The 21,347-nt window shown below is 39.7% G+C and overlaps 1 protein-coding gene across 5 annotated transcripts in view; it reads left to right on the forward strand.

The window, feature by feature from the left end:
• The first annotated feature begins 2,353 nt into the window (after window positions 1-2,353).
• Window positions 2,354-21,347, forward strand: part of ATP8B4 (ATPase phospholipid transporting 8B4 (putative)) — a 381,647-nt gene continuing 362,653 nt past the window's right edge. The window contains exons 1-4 of one of the 5 annotated variants that reach the window (XM_032297795.1): window positions 2,354-2,536; window positions 10,657-10,748; window positions 12,849-12,904; window positions 14,103-14,168. The gene's annotated coding sequence lies outside the window, so the exon portion shown is untranslated. Of the gene's footprint in view, window positions 2,537-6,505; window positions 6,545-7,452; window positions 8,014-10,656; window positions 10,749-12,848; window positions 12,905-14,102; window positions 14,169-21,347 lie in introns of those variants that run through there. The other 4 variants (XM_032297794.1, XM_032297796.1, XM_032297797.1 and 1 more) reach the window with 4 other exon arrangements.

Raw genomic sequence — 21,347 nt, forward strand, 5'->3', positions numbered from 1 at the left:
AGAGAAACATACACATTTCAATATTTGATAGGCACTATACTTAGTTTCCTTTTAAAAATATTTTGCCAATTTATATTCCCACTAACAGTATAGGAGAAGGCCCTGATTTCCTTATATTTTCTTTAACAAAGGGAATTACCAAACTTATATTTGCCCCATATGATAGGTTCAAAAATGGTATAGAGGGTATACTTAGCAATGTTTTTCATTTAAAAGTGTCTTTTATTTTAAGTATTTTAAAGAAATGATTGCTTCATTCTTTAACCTGTTCTTGGTCCTCTTTATCATATAAGAAAGCAAGCCATCTTTCTTATTTCCAGATGTCTGTAGTTTCTTGTTACTATGGAACCTTGGTAGGAAAAGGCCCTTGTTTCTGTGAAAACCTGAGGGCGCAGCGTGAGGATGTTCCGGGACAGTAGAGTTGACAGTGCACAGGGGATTAGCTTGCTCTGGTTATAGAGACATGATTAAAACATATTTGATTTCAGTACCTAACTGGCAAATAATGATGCAACTTCTGGAAAATTCCTAGATGGATTTAGGGATATTTAAAAGAAGCCATACTCTTCCTTTTAAAAACAGATACACGAGATCCAAGATGGCTAAATAGGAACAGCTCTGGAGTACAGTTCCTAGTGAGAACGCAGAGGGTGAGTGAACGCCGCATTTCCAAATGAGTTTTTACTTCCCACAGACCAGGAGATTCCTGCGCTGAGAAGCACCACGAGTTTCTAGCATGGCAGGTGTAGCGGGTCTCCGCACAAAAACTCACACAAATATGGGCGGTTGTTTCAGCTGGCACCTGGAACACCTGGGAGACAGAGTCGCCCATTTAACTGAAAAAAAGGGGGCTGAAATGGAACCAGGTGATCTGGCTCAGTGGGTCCCACCCCGACAAAGACCAGCAATCTGAAACACTCTGGATTGAGAGTTTCCCATGAAGCGCAGCTGGACCCAGGACAGTCCAGCTCTGTAGGTGGAAGGGTGTCCACCACTACCGAGGCAGTCCGCCATTACTGAGGCAGTTCTAACTATACCTCTATAAACAAAACTACAAGGAAGTTCACACAGTAGCTGGACAGAGCCCATGGCAGCTCAGCAATGCCTCTGCTGACATTCTGTGACTAGGCTATCTCCTTGCTGGGCAGGCCATCTCTGGAAAAAGACAGCAGCATGTCAGGAACTTATAAATAAAGCCCCACCTTCCCAGGACAGAGCACCTGGGAAAAAAGAGTTCCATTGCAGCAGACTTAAATGTACCTGTCCAGCAGCTATGAACAGAAAAATGGAGCTCACAGCTCAGCACTAGAGCTCCTATAAGGGACAGACTGTCTCTTCAGGCAGCTCCCCAACCCCCATATATCCAGAGACACCTCATAAAGGAGAGCTCAGGCTGACATCTGGCGGATATCCTTCTGGGACAAAGATAGCAGAAGAAGAAACTGGCAGTAACCCTTACTGTTCTGCAGCCGCTGCAGGTGATCCCCAGGCAAGCAGGGTCTGGAGTGGACCTCCAGCAGTCCTGCAGCAGAGGGGCCTGACTGTTAGAAGGAAAACTAAGAAACAAATGACTTCATCATCAACAAAAAGGACATCCACTTGGAGACCCCATCCAAAAGTCACCAACTAAAACTAGATACACACTAAAATATTTTATTTTCATCTAATCCCGCTTTAATGACCAGAACCCCCTAAAAACAATTCTAAACTAAAAAAATGTAAATCCATTTCCTATGTGGATTTTTTCTTTGATATCATCAGGGTTAATGTTTGCATCCACTGTACTGAAATTGAGGATATTGGGAAAGAAGTGTCATTGCTTTGTTACTAAATGTCGCTTGAGTGTGCTTAGCTTTCATCCATAAGAGAGTTGAACTTCCCTTGTGATAATTTAAAAAAAACACAATGACAGAAAAAACCCTTGCCGATTATTTCATCTCCGCAAAAGCAGGTGGGAACTGCAAAGAGGTTTGATTATCTTGCTCAGTCAAGGGCTGGTAAAAACTTTGGTAAGTAGACCTGGTAGCTGGTGTCCCCTTCCATTGTTCACTTTCATCCTTCTGAATTCTTGATTCCCACATAGGAAACCATTCTCAGAAGCCAGCCTCTTGGGAGTTTCCTTTTGTTTCTCCAAGATTAACCAGCTCTGTACTGGCAGCAGGAGCAGGCACTAGGGGAGGAGAGGCTCTTCAGGGCTTTCAGCATTTTTCCAAGCAGAGCTTTTCTCCCTCACTTCCTCACTGGTAGTGAAAATGCTTTCTTGCAATGTCTTCCTCTTTTTCTGATGAAACGCTGTTTCTGATTGCCATCTAGCAGCTTCCGGTGGTGGTAAGTGGTCAAGAGTGTTTTTCCGGGAGTTGATCTCAGGTTTTCGAGAATGCCCCTAGAGACCCAGTTTGTTTTCTATGTCATTTCTTGAGCTTTCAGAGTAGCCTTGCTTTTCTCCTTGGCATGGTCATGGAACGGATACTTGTTTGATCTTCCTGTACTGCTGGGAAATCTCCCTTTTTGGGGAGAGGGTTAGGTCTGGGTTGAGGTGAGTAGATGGGGAGCATTCAATGCTTAGTGAGATGAAGCAAAGATTTAGCTGTGGGCTGGTTGGAACAATCTGTTTCTTTTCTCCCGATTCCTATTTTGTTCTGCTGTTTTCATCTTTGGGGCTAAGGTTTCACAAATATTCTTTATTATTCTCCTTTTGCTAAAAAACAAATTTGGGAGGATTAGTTGGAAATGGGAGATATTACATTTTTTTTGGTGTTTGAAATTTTTATTTTTTATTCTGTTAGGATACCTATTAAATGACCAATGATAGTAGCATAAATGTTCATTTCTTCTTGGTTTGTAGGTCTTTGTCACTTCCTTTGGTAGTAGTTGGTTTTATTTTTTCACAGGGTTTGTATTGGTGCACTTTTCAATATACTGTTTAATCTGTTGTCAGTTTGTGCTTTAGATATGAACAGTTTGCACTGAGCTATCCCTCTGAGGTTTGAGGTTATGTTTTCAGTGCTAAAATTTGTCTGAACAGGTCAAGGTATCTTTTAGCTGTTTTGTTTATAGGCAAGAGAGTGTCTTAGGTCCCTCATTAACAATTAGCTGTTTTGAAGAAATGAAAACTGGTGAAAAACATTAATTGGAAGCTGAAGGCTTATTAGAAAGGAAATGAGGAAATAGAGGTTTTCGTATAGGATTACCAACACCTGTGCCCATGAAGTATCCTGTTTTGCTCAGCTGTTGCTCTGATGCTGGCCTTTACTGCAAAATGAAAACTCAGAGTGATGTCAGTTTTGATTTTGTTCTTTAAATTCATTTTTTATTTTTTATGTGATACATAATAACTGCACATATTTATGGGGTACATGTGATATTTTGGTGCATGCATCTGATGTGTAATGATCAAATCAGGGCAATTAACATACATATCACTTCAAACATTTATCATTTCTTTGTGTTGGTAACATTCCAAATCTCTTTTAGCTATTTTGAGATACAATAAATTACTGTTATTTATCGTCATACTACTGTGTTACCAAATACTAGAACCTGTTCCTTCTATCTAACTATATGTTTGTGCCCATTAACCAGCCTATCTTTACCCCCTTCTTCCTATTCCTCTTCCTAGCAGCCTCTGGTAACCACCATTCTCCCTCTTTACCTCATGAGATCAACTTTTAGCTCCCACATATGCGTGAGGATATGTGAGATTTGTCTTTCTGTGCCTGGCTTATTTTGCTTACCATAATATCCTCCAGTTCCATCCATGTTGCTGCAAATGACAGAGCTTTATTCCTTCTCATGGCTGAATAATATTCCATTGTATATAAATACGACATTAAAAAATTTTATTCATCGGGCTGGGTGTGGTGGCTCACGCCTGTAATCCAAGCACTTTGGAGGCTAAGGCGAGTGGATCACCTGAGGTCGGGAGTTCAAGACCAGCCTGACCAACATGGTGAAACCCCGTCTTTAAAAAAAAACATTTATTCATCAAGGATAAGTATGGCTGCTTCCATAGCTTGGCTATTGCGAATAGTGCTGCAATAAAAACATGGGAGTGCAGATATAATAGTGCTGCAATATAAACATGGGAGTTCAGATATCTCTTCAGTGTATTTATTTCCTTTCTTTTGGATGTATTCCCAGTAATGGAATTGCTGGATCGTATGGTGGGTCTAGTTTTACTTTTTTATAAACCACAGGGTGATTTATTTTAACCTATATTATGCCTTTATATTGTCTCATGCAGAAATCTTTAAAAATGAGGGAATAGCTGATTTTTTTTGTGCTCCTGGAGGATTTCTTTGTGGATGGGAGAATTTTACTTTGTTTATATGTAGCATATTGAACATTTTCATTTAGTGGGAAAAGAGTTAACTATTTAAAAGAAAATTGGAAATTGTAGCTCTCATTGAAATTAAACTTATCGTATGTTTGGCCAGATGCAGAAGCTCATGCCTGTAATCCCAGTACTTTGGGAGACTGAGGTGGGCAGATTACTTGAGGTCTGGAATTCAAGATTAGCCTGGCTAACATGGTGAAACCCTGTCTCTACTAAAAATACAAAAATTTGCCAGGTGTGGTAGTACCTTCCTGTAACCCCAACTACTTAGGAGGCTGAGGCAGGAGAATCACCTGAATCATGCAGTGGAGGTTGCAGTGAGCTGAGGTCGGGCCACTGCACTCCAGCCTGGGCGACAAAGCGGGACTTGTCTCTAAAAAAATAAAATAAAATAAAACAAAAACCAAAACTTAATGTATGTAATCTAGATTCTCATATAGCATGACTAAGAATTAAATACAAATATTTGTCTTTAGGATTTCTCATGAAAAGATATTAAAAAATGATAACCTCCTAGCAACATTAAATATTTCAAATATTAATGAAAAATTTCTAATTACATATTGAATATTATTGATTTTTATGTGTTTGGAAACATGATCCTTCCTTTCTTTAAAGCTACCTTGCTTTCCTTTCTTCTTTTATTTGCTCAATCGAAGTTTGAGTACCTACCTGGTGCCAGGCACTGTACTAGATGCCTAGGGGACGAGGGCACAGAGGAAAGGCCACATCATTTCATTTCAGTGGACCCCTCTCTGACCTTTCTTTTGAAGTTGAGCACTCCCTAGTGCTCTGTCCTTGTTCCTCACGCTCTGTTCTTTCCTCACCTCTCTTTGTTCTTGTCTTTTCTGGATGAGGTTATTCATTCTCCTTGATTTCACTCCTTTCCTTGTATATTGATGTTTCCAAGTCTATAAATATTTTTTTTTTGTCCTTAGTGCTGAAGATATTTTCAGTGGTCAAGAGACATTTTAAGCCTACATGTTCAAACTGAATTCATTATTCTTTCATCCCAATTTTTTCTTCTGCCCCTCTGCCTTCTCTTCCTTTCCCCTTCACTGTTGTATTTGTCATCATAGTGGCACCTCTGTTCCCTCAATGTCCCAACACGAAAACCTAGAAGTCACCCTAGATTCCTCCTTTTTCTGCATCTGAGCATGCAGACCTTTTATTTTATTTTTTAAAGAGACAGGGTCTCACTATGTTGCCCAGGCTGGTCTCCAACTCCTGGGCTCAAGCAATCCATCTGCCTTGGCCTCCCAAGGTGCTGGGATTACAGGCGTGAGCCACCACATCTGGCCCACACAGATCATTTATAAACTGCATGTTTATGGAAACATTTCTAGAATTAAGCTCCATTTGCCAGCTGTCACTGCTCTCCCATCTCTTTTTGTGCCAGCCCATACTGTGAGATTAACCTTCCTAAAATCTCTGACAGCCTGGACTGGCACAGAGAGACACAAGGGAACAAGGATAACAGAAAAGAGAGCTGAATTCTGATGCGCCATTCTACTTACATACCTCTTCTGTCTCCCTACAACCTGCAGGAGCAACCACGAGGATCTTAACCATAGCAATGCTCTGTGTCACCTTATCTATAAAACAGGGATGATGATAATTCCTGCTCAAAGAGTTTTGATGAGGACTGAATAAGACAACACATGTCAAGTGCTTAGCACAAGGCCAAGTCCCCAGTGAATGGCAGTGACGATGAGGACAATGATGAAGATGATCCTGTCTTTCAGAAGCCACCTCTTACCTACCTTGCCAGCCCCATATCACTGCACATTCTTCCCATGCCTGTGTGATCTGCTTGCCATGACTGTCACTGCTCCCCAAACCTTCCTTCCATTTCACAACACTTGGCCTTTTCTCATGCTCTTCCTTTGACTTGTCTTTGTTTTGTTTAGCAAACTCTTCTTTTCCTTTCAAAAGGACTCAACTCAGAACTGCCATCCGTGAGGTCTTAGCTGACTCTGCAAAGTAGGCTTGGTGACTGCCTTCCCTCTCCCTCCATAGTTCTCCACCCCTCCTTCTACCATAGCCCTGCACCCATCATTCTTTTTAAGATTATTTATTTATTTTGAGACAGGGTCTCGTGTGTCACCAAGGCTGGAGTGAAGTGGTGCAATCACAGCTCACTGCAGTCTTGAGCTCCTGGTCTCAAGTAGTCCTCCCACTTCAGCCTCCCAAGCAGTGGGACTACAGGTATGAGCCACCATGCCTGGTTAATATTTTATATTTTTTGTAGAGACGGGATTTTGCCATGTTGCCCAAACTGGTCTCAAACTCCTGGACTCAAGTGAGGAGATAGGGGACATCTGCCCACCTAGGCCTCCCAAAATTTTGGCATTATGGGTGTGAGCCACTACGCCTGGCCTACACTCACCGTTTGAATGGTCTTTTATGTGTCTGTCTGCTCTCATCTTCCCCAGATTGTGTGTGGGCTTTCCAAAGCACTGGAAATGCATTTTTGCCTCCCTTGTGGCTAGCCCAGGTTAGGTATAGAGTAGGCAGCTGATAAGTGTTTGATAATTGAATGTCAGTAGAGGAAGGATATGTCTCTTACATTTGGTAGGAGGTTTTCTCCATGTGGAGAGTTAAAAAAAATCATTTTAAGAAAAATAAAAATAATCATTGCTTTCCCTTATTGAGTACTAACTTTGTGGCAGCAGGCATTGAGCTAATTTCTTTAGGAGCATGGCTTGGTTTAGTTTTCCTAGTGATCCTATGAGTTACTCTGATTGTCCACAGAGAAGAAAACTGGGGTTTAGAGGGAAGGGAACTTGCTTGAGATTCTAGCGTTAACAGGAGCAAACTTGGGCGGCCTAACGCCAGCACTGGTGGAGCAATAGGGAAGTGAGAAGGAGAAGAAAGATGCACAAAGCAGGGGAGGCATGTTTGAGAGAAGAGGGTTGGGCTGAGGACAAGGAGGAGAAAATGAGCAAGAGATCAGCAAAGTAGGCCAGGAAAGGAAGAGAAGGGAAAGAGAAAAGGAAACTAGAATGCATTTCCATAAGTGCGTCCATTGCTTCCTGAAGTTTTGATTGAAGTAACTCAGGAATGGAAAACCAAACATCATGTGTTTTCACTTATAAGTGGGAGCCAAGCCATGAGGATGCAAAGGCATAAGAATGACACAATGGATTTTATGGACTCAGGGTGAAAGAGTAGGAAGGGGGTGAGGGATAAAGGACTACAAATTGGGTGCAGTGTATATTAGTCGTGTGATGGGTACACCAGAATTTCACAGATCACCACTAAAGAACTTATTCATGTAACCAAACACCGTTTCCCAAAAACCTATGGAAATAAAAAATTAAAGAAAAAAACCCAGGAGACTACACACCCACATGTACACACACACACAGATTGGCTTAATATATTTTTTTCACTTCTACTTTTGTACACTTCCTACAATCTACAAGCACGGTGGCTGTTGGCAGCTGTTACCAATACCTAGTAGGATTATCTCTCGCTCCCACCCTCACACTCACACTCAAAGCTGCACACGTGCAGGATGGAAGCCGGGGCTTGTTCCTTTTCTCTCACTGGTGTTAGCTCCCAAGGCTGAGATTTCTCTGTTTCATCTGGATTGCCCGTCTCTGGGGTCTTAGAACTAAGTTTCAGTTCCCCAATCCCACCTGCTCTTCGGAAAGCCGGCACTGGGGCTGCAGGTAATATTTTGGTAGGCAGGGATGCCTGTGAGTGTGACAGCAAGGTCACCCTTACCTGGGTCCCAGGGTGGGAGGACTCGCTGAGGCTTTGCTCTTCAGGCTCTGGGAACCTAGGGCCAGAGGGAGGAAAGGGGAAGGGCTGGGCGGCCGGAGGAGAGACGGGCTTGTTCCTTCCTCCTGTTATCCTTGCTTGCCATCCTCAGACCCAGCTTCTGCTCAAGCACACTGGTGCAGCCCTCACCAGGAGGCTCTTCGTCTCCACACTTGGTGGGGTTAGTCCTCAGAGAGACGGTAGGTTGGGATGGGAAGCAGAGGCCTTATTGAGAATTGTGAAGAAATATTAGGGAAACGGAAAGGAAACTTGGTAAAAAGCAGAGAAGGAGATGGATTCAGAGGAGAAAAAGTAGACTCGGGAGGTGATAGTGAGGTGGAGGGAACACACTTTTATGGAATGAACTGTTCATAGCTTTGTACTTAACCTCACAGAGCTCAGAGGAAGGCATTCCCATTTCTACTTTACAGATGTGGAGACTTGAGTCTCAGGTCTCAGGCAGGGTACGTGACTTGCTCAAAGCTACACTAGATAGAAAGCCACTGAGCTGGGACTTGAACCTTTCTATTCGTTAAGTCTCTCCTGTATGGCACTCAGTTTCCAAAGAGGAGAGCAGGCAAGCAGAACAGAACAGAGAATGGAGCATAGAAGGAGATCTGGGGTTGGGCACATTTCATATTGGTTCCCTTCCTCCTTGGCCAGTTTTCTCCTGAGTCCTCAGAGAACTGGAGAGCATGCACACCTAAAGGAAGTAGACGATCCCCACCCTGGTGGGAACACTTCAGTTCCTCCCTAGGCTCTCAGATGGGAGACAGGGAGGGGCTCACCTGGGCAGGTCTCCAGGCCAGCAAGGGGGCCTGCCAAGCCTCTGCCTGTGCTTTTTCCTGACCTCCACTGCTCCTGTCTCTTCCTCAACTGCCCTGGCTTCTTCCTTTTCCCTTTCTTTTTCAAACTCCTCTGATTCCTTTGCCTTAGAGCTAAGTGTCATTCTGCTTTCTATTTTCAATCTTTCTATTTCCACTGGCTCTAACCCCTCAGTTTACCACCTGCCTCTTATCTCCTCACCCCAAACACAACTTCTCTTGAAGTCTCATCACCTGTTCACCCTTATGCCCATTTATTTACTTTTGTAGAGAGGTCTTACAATTTGCCCAGGCTGGTCTAGAGGCTCAAATAGGCCTCCCACTTCAGCCTCCCAAAGTGTTAGGATTACAGGCATGAGCCTCTGTGCCCAGCCATTATCTCCTTTCTTTTATTGCAGAATGTCTTGAAGGAGTTACACTCACTGTCCTCATTTTTTCCTAATGTTAATGCAGAAACTTTGACAAAGAGACATCAATGATCTGCCTTTGAGAGAACTAATATCAAATGTGCATCCTCGTGCTCTGTCCCCGTGGCCCACCCCTTGGCTCTGAGGTTTACAGACCTTATTTGCCCCAGGTTCTGTAATGAGTTAGTGAAGAAAAGCAGGAATCCAAGAACAGGGTGGAACAGCTCTCAGGGCTTTTCTCTTGGATGACTTTTGGTGAGTTTACTATGGTTAGAGTAGGTCTTTTTGTCCTGTAGACTTTGTACCATAATTCAATAATAACCCACCCAAAACAGATCTTTCTGGGGGCAGATTAATAGTAGGTCAGGAAACTGATGATAGAAAATAAGAATGACAATTTATTAATTTAAAATACATAGTCTAACTGTCAGGAGGACCAGGATGTTCACTTCAGCATGACAGGTGCATTCTTTCCCTGTGGGCAGGCTTCTGTGAGAAAGCAAATTATTATCAACAGGTTGCTTGGTGAGCATGGAATGAGAGCAAGGGGAATTAGCTGTAATAACTTGATTGCTGAATGGCCTCAGATCATTAAAGGGACTTTCCATTTTAATCCTTAAAGTGTTGAGTCACCTGCACCCAGGTGTTCCTTTTCACTATAAGGAAAGACTTCCTTGTGGAAGGCTGCCCTCTTTCTCACACGAGGCTTAACTAGCAGTTTTAGCATGGAGGTCTTGTTATCACTTCAGTCTCAAGGGGTCTAAAACCAACTCTTTATTTTCCTTGTACAAACTGACATCTTTTGACTTTGCTATTTCTTACATTAGAAAATTATTTTCTGTGACCAAGATTCAATACCTAAACTTGAAACGTGAAAACAAAATATTTATGGAAGTATCAATTTCAGTTTTCAAAACATGCATTGCATTTTAAAATCAATTAATATATGTAAGGTCCTTAGCTATCATTTGTTACGTTTCTCTCTCATTCTACTTTCTCACACTTCCCTTATTAAAAATAGGTCATTTTAATTCCTTGAATTAAAACAAGCCATTTTAATTCCTTAAAACTACCATTTTAATTCCTTGAATAAGAGGAAGCCAAGGGTAAGGTGGATAAGGCCCATCTAACAGCTTTGCTTTTCAGGTTTCCTCTACTTGGAGGCAGTTTGTAAGAGGGGGAACTTATTCTTGTAAATATTGTTTGCTTCAGTACTTGTAAAGGGTTAAATTTCAGAATCTTAAGTTCCTGCTTCTAGAGCTAGACTTGACTCTAGCAGACCTTTTTCTTTCAACTGATTTTGTTTACTCTATTTCCTTAGATCTTTACTGTTCCGAAAGTTCAACAAAAGATGACTTTTTCTTTACTTCGACAACCTTTAGAGGTGGAGCAAGTGTCAGTGGCAGTATTTCGGTGAGTTGATCAATTTGCAAGAATGACAGGACTAAATTTTACTTCTAGAGTTAAACTAGAATCTGCTACGTTCATATGAGTCCTTCATAAAGTATATCTGGATTGCCATAGCTACTAGAAAAAGATTGGATTTGAGGAAACATGGACTTGAATGTCAATTCTTTTTTTTTCGATGTTAGTTTATGTGTCAGAGAGTGATAACACTTGACTAGGATTATTAATGAGAAACAACTTCTGGAAATCTTATGGAAATATTGTTTATTTCATATAATAGTGATTATATAATTACTGTGAATTAAAGTACAGACTATTTTCTACAAAAGGAAAAATGGCTAAAAATTGAAAAATGAATTTATTCAGTATGTTCAAAATAAAAGGTTTCAAAGACATTTTGGAAGATGATATCGGAAAAATTAAAAGCAGCAACATAGCTGTATGTTTCAAAAGTAATTTTAGGAAGAATAAGGAAGAATGTGATATTGCTTTATGTTTGAATGTCTAGGAACTTTTAAAATGAGAAGTGCTAGCAGGAAGAGCTAAAATAAGATAGAGAAGAGGTTACTTGGATATTTTCTTCTTAGTTACCTTATAGTACACAATTGTAGTTAAGTTCATCTTTGTTTTCTATTGGTACCAATACCTCAAACCAACCTAGCAAACCAATGAGGACAAAGAAAGGATAAGCTGCCAAGTGGCTAGTGCTTTGATTAGCTTTCTGAGAGATGTGTCTTCTGCCTGCTTTCTCATTACCAAAAAAGGGTGTAGAGACTCCCTTTTTTCATCTTAAAGAATGTTCTTCCTTTCCTCTGCTCCAGGGACTCAGCCTATGAAAAGAGAACGTGTTGATTTAGTCTCCCCGGAGAATTTTCAAGCCCTAACAAGTTGGCTTAGAACTTGCTGATGACCCTTTACCCTCTGGCCAGGTGGGGCTACCAGATACAGATGTCACAGAATTCATTCACCTGCCTAATACCGTTTTGTATTTGTTTCTGTGACTATTCTTTGAAACAAAAACAGCTTTGTTTTTTGTCTGTGGGTATTTTGTGAAACAAAGAAACAACAAAGTCCTTCACTGGTGAAAACTCACTTTTGCCTGTGGTATTTTTCAAGGAAGACTTTACCATTGAACACCTTTTCGTGTATCTTCGTTTGTAGCTATAGTGCCTCCTATAAATGAGCGTCCCCAGGTTTGCTCATTTTCTCTTCTTTCTTCTGCTCTTCAATTTGCCTGCAACACTATTCCTATTGGTAATCCAGTTTTGCTCATGTTTTGAGGTTTTTCCCAGGCTCAAGATAAGGGTGTGTAGGAAGATAGGGATGAGAAAGAGGGAGGGAGCAGCCAAAAAAGCTGCAGCCACCCCAGCTTGGGAAGGCAGATCTAAGACATTTTGTGGCTGGGGCCTGGGGTCTGGGATCCAGGAAGGGATAGTTCCTAACAGAGAAGTGCCTTTTAGCATCTGGAAGCCCTTGCTTCGTTTCTCATGGAAATTAGTCTTTCATTCAACAAGTATTTACTGAGCATTGCTATGTGCCAGGCAGGCATTAGATGCTGGAAATACAGCTATGAAGCCCTGTCCTAAAGGAGTTTGTGGAATAATGGGAAAATGGCCAAGATAATAGAAAAGTGTATTCATGAGTGATAGGGGCTCTCACATGGGCAGTGCCAGGTTCTAAGGGTACACACAGGAAGTGCTCCTATCTCTGATTTGGGGAGGTCAGAGAAGGCCTCCTAGAATAAATGATATATGAGTTGACATTGGACAGATGAATAGGAGCTAGTCCGATAAAGCGTGTAGAGACAGCATTAGACGGTAACAGGGAGAGGGAAGAACATGTGTGAAGGCCACTAAATAGAAAGAAGCTGAATTGAATATTTCTGGAGTGCAGAGCAGGGAGGCATGGGAACAGTGAAGGAGAGTGATTAGGAATCAGGCTGGAAAGATGAGCAGGGACCAAGTTGCTGAAGGTCCTAGGAGTCATGTTAGTTTTTTCCCTAAGGCCAACAAGAGGTGTTTGCAGGTTTTTTAGCAGAGGCGTGACATGATGTCATTCCCCTTTAATAATGATGACTCTGGCTTTGATGTGGACACTGATCTACAGGTGGCCAAGGCTGGAACAAGGGAGGAACACTGGGGAGAGCAAGCATTGGTTAGCAGGTGCGTCCTGGAGATAACCCACTGCCTGGGGCAGTTGGGGAGTAGAGAGGTGGGGCTAGGAGGGATGGTCTTGGGCAGCTTTAGTGGCAGCTGGTTGAAGGTGCAGAGGGAGGAACAGGGGAGCTACTGATGGTATATATTTGATGACCTAGCCTTGTTTCTAGCAACACTTGGCAGCAACACCCCTATCTCCTTGCTTGGATTCATAAGTTTATTTGTCTGGCGTACCCCAGGGGTCAGAAAAGGAAGAAATGATGGTTTCAGGCTTTTTAGACTTCTTGGGGATTTGTGGTGGAGCAGTGCATGTTGATGAACTTCCTCTGCAAACTTTGTTCTTGTAACTACTAAGCCATAAGAGTTGTTCTTCCCCTTCTCTGGTCACCATATGAGTGACCAACTTCTTCTTTATGTCTGTTGGCCACATCTTGCCGCACCACTTTAGTGAGCAGGAAGACAGCCAGTCATTTCTTTTTCTAACTGAAAGAGAATGCAGCTAGTACCTCTGCCTACACTGTCATGTGTTTGCAAAGGTGCATTTATTTCTATGGTCTTTTGCATTTTGAAAGTTTGAAATCACTTGTTAGCTCCTTCATTTATTAATTCTAAATCCCTGGGCATTTGCAATACGAAGGAAATTTAACTACATGTAGGGAAAAAAAATACAAAACTGACATTATTCTGGCTTAAAAATAACTACTTGGAGAAGACTACGTACTTGAGAATAAATTGAGAAAAAGTTTTGGATTGCATTTTGTTTCTCTAGAGCCTGGGTGATAATTTCCTCTCACATATAGCTCTTGAAGTTCACTTGTGGTTCTCAGCTATGGCTTGTGAAAGAATCACCTATGGCACTTAAATAAAAGGTAGATGCTGGAACCTCACCCCTGAGATATTCTGATTCACTGGATTTGAGATATATTAGAACATCTGACTCAATTTTAATGCCAAATTGAGTGGCACATTGTGCTAACCTCGAGTTGTCACATACGACCTTTAAAATACAAATAGATTATTTTTGTACAGTATTATTTGTATCTGGTTGGGCTAAAGCCGGATAAATTAAATCTGTTTTTCCTTCCTGTGTTAGTGACTTCCTACTTATCTAGATTTGTCTACAAAGAAAGTTAAAGGGGGTAAATTTAGAGTTACTGTGCATTTTTCAGATACTAATATTGTGTACTTCCATTTTCTTATGTAGGCTACCTATTGAGATTTGGTGAAAGATCAGGTGTAATAATGTTCTGCAGTGAAAAGAAATCACTTGGTAAGTTTTAAGTTCTTCCAATGATGCAAAGTGATATTTTAAAAATACAATTTTAAATTTTTCGTGAAAGTTTAATTTACGTACAAAAAGCACACAGGTCTAGGTGTTGCAGCTCAATGAACTTTGACAATTATTTACACCCATGTAACTAGGAAGGGTATATACAACAAGATATAGAACATTTATTTCTATCACCCCAGAAAGTTCCTTTGTGCCCCTTTTCATTCATTCTTTCTGTACCCACTGTGATCATCTTTTGATTTCTGTCAGATTAGTTTTACCTACTTTCAAAATGAGTATAAATGAAATCATGTAGTATGTGTTCTATTGTATTGCTGCTTTTGCTCAGCATAAGGTTTTTGACATGTAGTCATATGGTTACATGTGTTAATAGTTTGTTCTTTTAAATTTCAAAGCAGTGTCCATTGTGTGAACATACCAACAGTTAAAACAGAGTTCATATAGTTAGAAATAATTTTGGTCGTGATAGCAGAAAACACACTTATTTTGGTTAAGTAATTTGATTGAGTGATTAATAGTATCATTAACACTATTCAGTCTACTGAATCCGATTTCTTTAATATAGTATCCACACCAGAGAGTACTGATTTTCTCTTTTGTCTCTAGTTAGCGAGTGACAGACTATTATGTAATTTTTCTTTCAGTGGATGTGTGTCCAACCTATTACTGCTGTTTATTTTTGACCATAGACTCTTTAGAGACTAAAGGCTGGATTAGAGTTTATCTAATGTCCTGTCTCTCCTTCCAATGTCATCCCTGATAGGTGGTTAACATAATTCCACAGATAATTATATCATGATGCAGTTCATTCCCTTGTTGGATACTTATTCATTGCAACATTCAGCCTCATAATGAGTTGAACTCTGTATCAGTGTGGTTCCCACCCACGGGCCATTAGTTATGCCCTCTGGGGCAATATATTCATATTCCCAATGCTAATCAGGAGTCTAGAATTATTGTCATCGTTTTTTTCAAGTAAAATGATTTATTTATATATAATCTTAACAGTGTAAAGCGAAGATTAACTGGATTTAATACAAACAAGTTTTCAATAGGACCGAGTGTTGCAAAATTTTAATATGTTGTAACATGATCTAAGATCCAGGTCTCATTCTCTTGAAAAGTAATTCATATGTATATGTATATATGAATGCATATGTGTAAAAGTAGGCAATTTTTGGAAATAAAAATAAGAAAGCAGGAGTTGCTGTAATCATGCTACCTAGAGATAACTACTGAGGCTACTGTGTTGCACAACTTTACAGGGCTCCAATTATAGTGACCTGTATTAACATATTGTGTATATTGATCCAAATATATATCACCAAATGGAATTATCCTGCACAGTATTTTGAAAGCTCCTCTTTAAACTTAAAATTATAATTATAGGCACCTTTTATGTCTTTAAACATTTCTCATTAACATTATTCTTATTTACATTTCCTCTTTTAATTTTGAAAATGTTGAGTTTTACAGAACAATTGAAAGAATGATATGATGAACCCTTCATTTTAATTCTACCATTATTACTGTTTTGCCACATTTGCTTCCTTACTGTCTCTCTCTTTTTCTATACAAACACATGTGCTCATGTGTACACACACACACGGGGTCTTTTTTTTTTAAAATTTAAATAAGTTTTTGGGGAACAGGTGGTATTTGGTTACATGAATAAGTTCTTTAGTGGCGATTTCTGAGATTTGGTGCACCCATCACCTGAGTAGTATACACTGTTCCCAATTTGTAGTCTTTTATCCCTCACTCCCCTTCCCACCCTTTCCCCTGAGTCCCCAAAATCCATGGTATCATTCTTAGGACTTTGCGTCCTCATAACTTAGGGTGAGAACATATGATGTTTAGTTTTCCATTCCTGAGTTATTTCACTTAGAATAATGGTCTCCAATTCCATCCAGGTTACTGCAAATGCCATTATTTCATTCCTTTTTATGTCTGAGTAGTATTCTGTGGTGTGTGTGTGTATATGTGTGTGTGTGTGTGTGTGTGTATATGCCGTATTTTCTTTATCCACTTGTTGATTGATGGGCATTTGGATTGGTTCCATAGTTTTTGCAATTGCAAATTGTGCTGCTATAAACATGAGTGTGCAAGTGTTTTTTTCATATAATGACTTTTTTTTCCTTGGGTAGATAGCCAAGAGTGGGATTGCTGGGTCAAATGGTAGATCTACTTTAAGGAATTTTCACACTGTTTTCCGTAGTGGTTGTACTAGTTTACATTCCCACCAACAGTGTAAAAGTGTTCTCTTTTCACCACATCTATGTCAACATTTATTATTTTTTGATTATGGCCATTTTTGCAGGAGTGAGGTGGTATTACACTGTGCTTTTGGTTTGCATTTTCCTGATAATTAGTGATGTTGAGAATTTTTCATATGTTTTTTGGCCATTTGTATATTCTCTTTTGAGAATTGTCTTTTCATGTCTTTAGCCCACTTTTTGATGGGATTATTTGTTTTTTTCTTCCTGATTTGTTTGAGTTCCTTGTAGATTCTGGATATTAGTCTTGTGTCAGATGTATATATTGTGAAGATTTTCTCCCATTCTGTGAGTTGTTTATTCTGGTGATTATTTCTTTTGCTGTGTAGAAGCTTTTTAGTTTAATTAAGTCCCATCTATTTACGTTTGTTTTGTTGCATTTGCTTTTGGGTTCTTCATCATGAAGTCTTAGCCTAAGCCAATGTCTAGAAGGGTTTGTCTGATGTTATCTTCTAGAAATTTTATGGTTTCAGGTCTTAGATTTAAATCTTTGATCCGTCTTGAGTTAACTTTGTGTAAGGTGAGAGATGAGAATCCAGTTTCATTCTTCTACATGTGGCTAGCCAATTATCCAAGCACCATTTCTTGCATCAGGTATCCTTTCCCTCCTTGATGATTTTGTTTGCTTTGTTGAAGATCAGTTGACTACAAATACTGAGCTTTATTTCTGGGTTTGCTATTCTGTTGCATTGGTCTACATGTCTGTTTTTATAGCAGTACCATGCTGTTTTGGTGACTATGGCCTTATACTATAGTTTGAAGTTAGGTAATGTAATGCCTACAGATTTGTTCTTTTTACTTAGTCTTGCTTTGGCTATGTGAACTCCTTTTTGGTTCCATATGAATTTTAAGATTGTTTTTTCTAGTTCTGTGAAAAATCTGGGATCCAGTCTCTTAAAAAAGAGAAAAAAAGAAAAAGAAAAAAATTATACACGAGCTTTTCCACAAAGCAATCGGGAAGAATGTTGTTTATGGGTAAAATACCTAATTCAGATCTCATTTGTTTGGAAATACGGGAAGCAAAAGAAGTACATAATTAGAGGTCTTCTTTAAACCAGCTAAGCTGTTCTTGATTCATAAATATGGGGGTTGTGGAGCCGAAACGCAGCACTCCCTCCCTTACTTTGTTTTTATGGTGTAGAGTGGGAAGAATCAGACCAGTGCCATGTATGTCTTCTATGGGCCTTAGGCACTTTTGTCTTTGTGGAACCCTTCCTTCATAAAAACATATTAAAAATTATATTTGATGAATATGTCAGTATAAAGACAAATATAATCCAGGCTAGATTCATTGTTATGTATCCATTACTATTATATTCATTTTTCCTCTGATTTTAAAATAAATGGAAATGGAAACATTTTTGTGGGCTCTTGAAAATATCGTAGGCCCTAGGCACTCTGCCTACTATGTCTCATGGATAAGTCAGCCCTGAATCAGATACACATTTTGGGGGTGAAGTAGCCTTCCAGAGAGCAACTCTGTATATCTTGGGGAGGAGAGAGAGACAGCTTGTTATTCTTATTTTTGTGAACTTACATATAGAAAGCAGTTAAATATGCTTTTGGTGGTAGTTGTGCTTTCAAGTTATTATTGCCACTGTAAGTTTAAAAACCTTGTGGTAAACTGGGCTTGGTGGCTCATGCCTGTAATCCTAGTGCTTTGGAAAGCTGAGGTGGGAGGATCACTTGAGGCCAGGAGTTTGAGAACACCATGGCCCATATAGCAAGAACCTGTCTCTACAAAAAATTAAAAATTAGTTGGGCATGGTGGCTTGTGCCTGTACTACTCAGGAGGCCGAGGTGGGAGGATAGCTTGAGCCCAGGAGGTCAAGGTTGCAGTGTGCTATGATTATGCCACTATACTCCAGCCTGCATGACAGAGCAAGATCCTATCTCAAGAAACAAAACGAAAAACAAAACAAAAAAACACCTGACAATACAGAAATGTGTGGTACTTATGTATTTTCACAACACAACCAAAATCTTTAATTTTTTCTTGTCCAACTTAAACATACTGTTTGAGTTTAGTGGGTATTATGGGTTTACAAACCTCTGTTAATTTTCTGTAATTGTCCTTTGTGAACAGAATTGTTGCATGACAAAAACAAAACATGAGTCAGAAGTGATAGGAGTGAATCTGGCTCTACTTGCCAGGCATTGGTATTCAAATCCTCTGAGCCTCAATTTTCTCATTTGCAATATGGGGCTAATGTTTACCTCTGAAGGTTACTGTAAAGATGAATGTAAAATGAAATATGTGAAGTACCTCATAAATTATAAAATCACTATGTAAATGTTAGACAATACTGAATTCATAGATATATGATTCAGTTCATTGATTTCTAGGTTTTTCTCCTGAAAACTTCGAAGTTTTACAAAAACAGTGTCCAGTTTTATGGCTGACATGGGCATTATATGTACAGGTGGGTTTCTTATTTACTGAGGTAACTTGTATGGGGCTCTTATTTACAAGAGGACATTCTGGAAGCCTCTTTTGTACCCTCTGGGACTGCTGATTTTGAAAGGGTTGTTTACTTATGGAGACTCTCTAGAGGCCTGCCAGTGTTGTGCAAACTACAGTGACCAGTTGCTTTGGTTGAAGTTTATATATCTGCTTCTCAGGCATTTACAGTGACTTCTCTTACAATAAATGTTGGATTATCTCTTCTGTTTAACAAACCAGCAGGCTGTAATAGGACCTAGGAGTCATGGAGGTTCAGTGCTAACAGCATTTTGGAACTTAATTGTTTTTGGTTTGCAGTGGGGGAATAAAGTTCTTATATTTTCTTTTTTTTTGGTATGATTCGATTACATAATGCTATAAACATTGCTTTGAGCATATATTATTTAGCAGGTATTGTGTTTGTCCTTTGATAGAGGGTGATAAAAAAAGATGAATAAGACATGGAACTTACCCTTACAGGTACCTTATCAATGCATATACAAATATTTTTATGTGTATTAATTTATATGTTTAAAGAGTGTAATTTCTCATTGGGTTTATCTCTTACGGAACAATAAATCCAAAAGCTGTTTTCTCAAGTAGATTTTTAGTTACACTTGTGAAGGAATTAGTTTTTGTTTGAACTTGCATTTTGTCTACCATAATAATTTATTTGAAATTGGATTATGTTTTAAAAAGTCATCTATTTTCTTAGTTTGACTGAATAAGGCTGTTGAAATGAAGTACCACATGGTACTGGCCAGTGAGTGACATACATAAGAGAGTGCTGGCTTCATAAAAGCCCTCTCATAACTTTGGGGTTCTATTTCCTAATAAGTTCTCTTCTATGTTTTAATAACTTTTTGGTGTCCAGAGAGAAAGGGCATGGGAAATTATTTCTGATTCTACTAGAGATCAAAGACAGACACCTAATCTCATCAATTTCATTCTACTAAAATTCTGTACAAGAAGATGATTGAAATTATTACAGAGACTGAATCCTTGCTGCTTGTTATAAATATTGCAGGGCGTAAGCCTTCCATTTATAGGTTCATCCGCTTTTATGATTGGGGGAGATAGGGAGACAGTATTGCAGTCCTTAGCCCTAGATGTGGTCTAGAATTTATCCTGTATTTAAGCCACTTTGGAATATAATTTTTTTTTCTCAGACAGGATATACTATGTATTTTAAAATCTCCCCCCATAGTCACAGTGCAGAGATATAAATAGACGTGCAGCTAAAACTGTCTTCTGCCTTTCAAACACTTTCCAAGTTTGTGTGCTGCTCTAACTTTATTCATGTAGAACAGTCTGTTTTATTACTCAGGATATGCTTTAGGTTAGGGTGCTGTAACAAACTACCAGTCACAGAGGACTTCCTAAGAGAAGTCCCAGGGACTGTTCCTTCCCACCATCCTTCCTCACCTCTCTGTGGAATTGGGGGATAGTGGCTATTCTCTCCTCAAAACTCTTTTTCTTGGGTTTCATAATCATTGGGCATATTATTCTTGCTTTCAGGCTGCTCTACCTCTGTCTCCTTCATTACACCCCAGTGGTGGAATTTCCCCTTGGCTTAGTCTTTTGCACTTTTTTCTCTGTTTACTTTATTCTTCAGAGAACTCCTCTTCTGTCTTGGCTTCTGTTCATCTCTGTGGAGATGACTCTTAAAACTATGGTGTTTATTTATTTTTATTTTATTTTTTTGAGGTGGAGCTTCACTCTTGTTGCCCAGGCTGGAGTGCAGTGGTGTGAGCTCTTCTCATCGCAACCTCCGCCTCCTGGGTTCCAGCAATTCTCCTGCCTCAGCCTCCTGAGTAGCTGGGATTACAGCCATGTGTCACTATGCCCAGCTAATTTTGTATTTTTAATGGGGATGGGGTTTCTCCATGTTGGGCAGGCCAATATTTATTGTGAAATCTTTCCTTAACACTATGTCTTATTTCCAACTGCTGCTGATTTTGATCTAATAGTTTTATCAATGTAGCTTTAGATTGCATAGAATGTGAAAACCTGGGAATTAGAATAATCTTCAAAATCAGTTTATCCAACTTTATTTCTACTTTGACAATCTGTTTCTATAGTGCTGATGAATATTTTCCTTGAATATTGCTCTGAGAAGTAGCTCAAACATCTAATTTGGGAGATGTCTCATTCTCTCTCTTTTTCTTTTTTTTAGAAACAGAGTCTCACTCTGTCATCCAGGCTGGAATGCAGTAGTGATCATAGCTCACTACAGCCTCAAACTCCTCGGCTTAAACAATGCTCCCACCTCAGCCTTCCAAGTAGCTGGGTTTACAAGTGTGCCACCATGCTTGGCTAATTTTTTAATTTTTTGTAAAGACAGAGTCTCACTATGTTGTTCAGGTTTGTCTTGAAGGCCTGACCTGAAGCAGTCTTCTAGCCTGGGCCTCCCCAAAGTGTTGGGATTACAAGCATGAG

Source organism: Sapajus apella, unplaced genomic scaffold (assembly GCF_009761245.1).
Source record: "Sapajus apella isolate SASKATOON/1434 unplaced genomic scaffold, GSC_monkey_1.0 scaffold37, whole genome shotgun sequence".
NCBI lineage: Eukaryota > Metazoa > Chordata > Mammalia > Primates > Cebidae > Sapajus > Sapajus apella.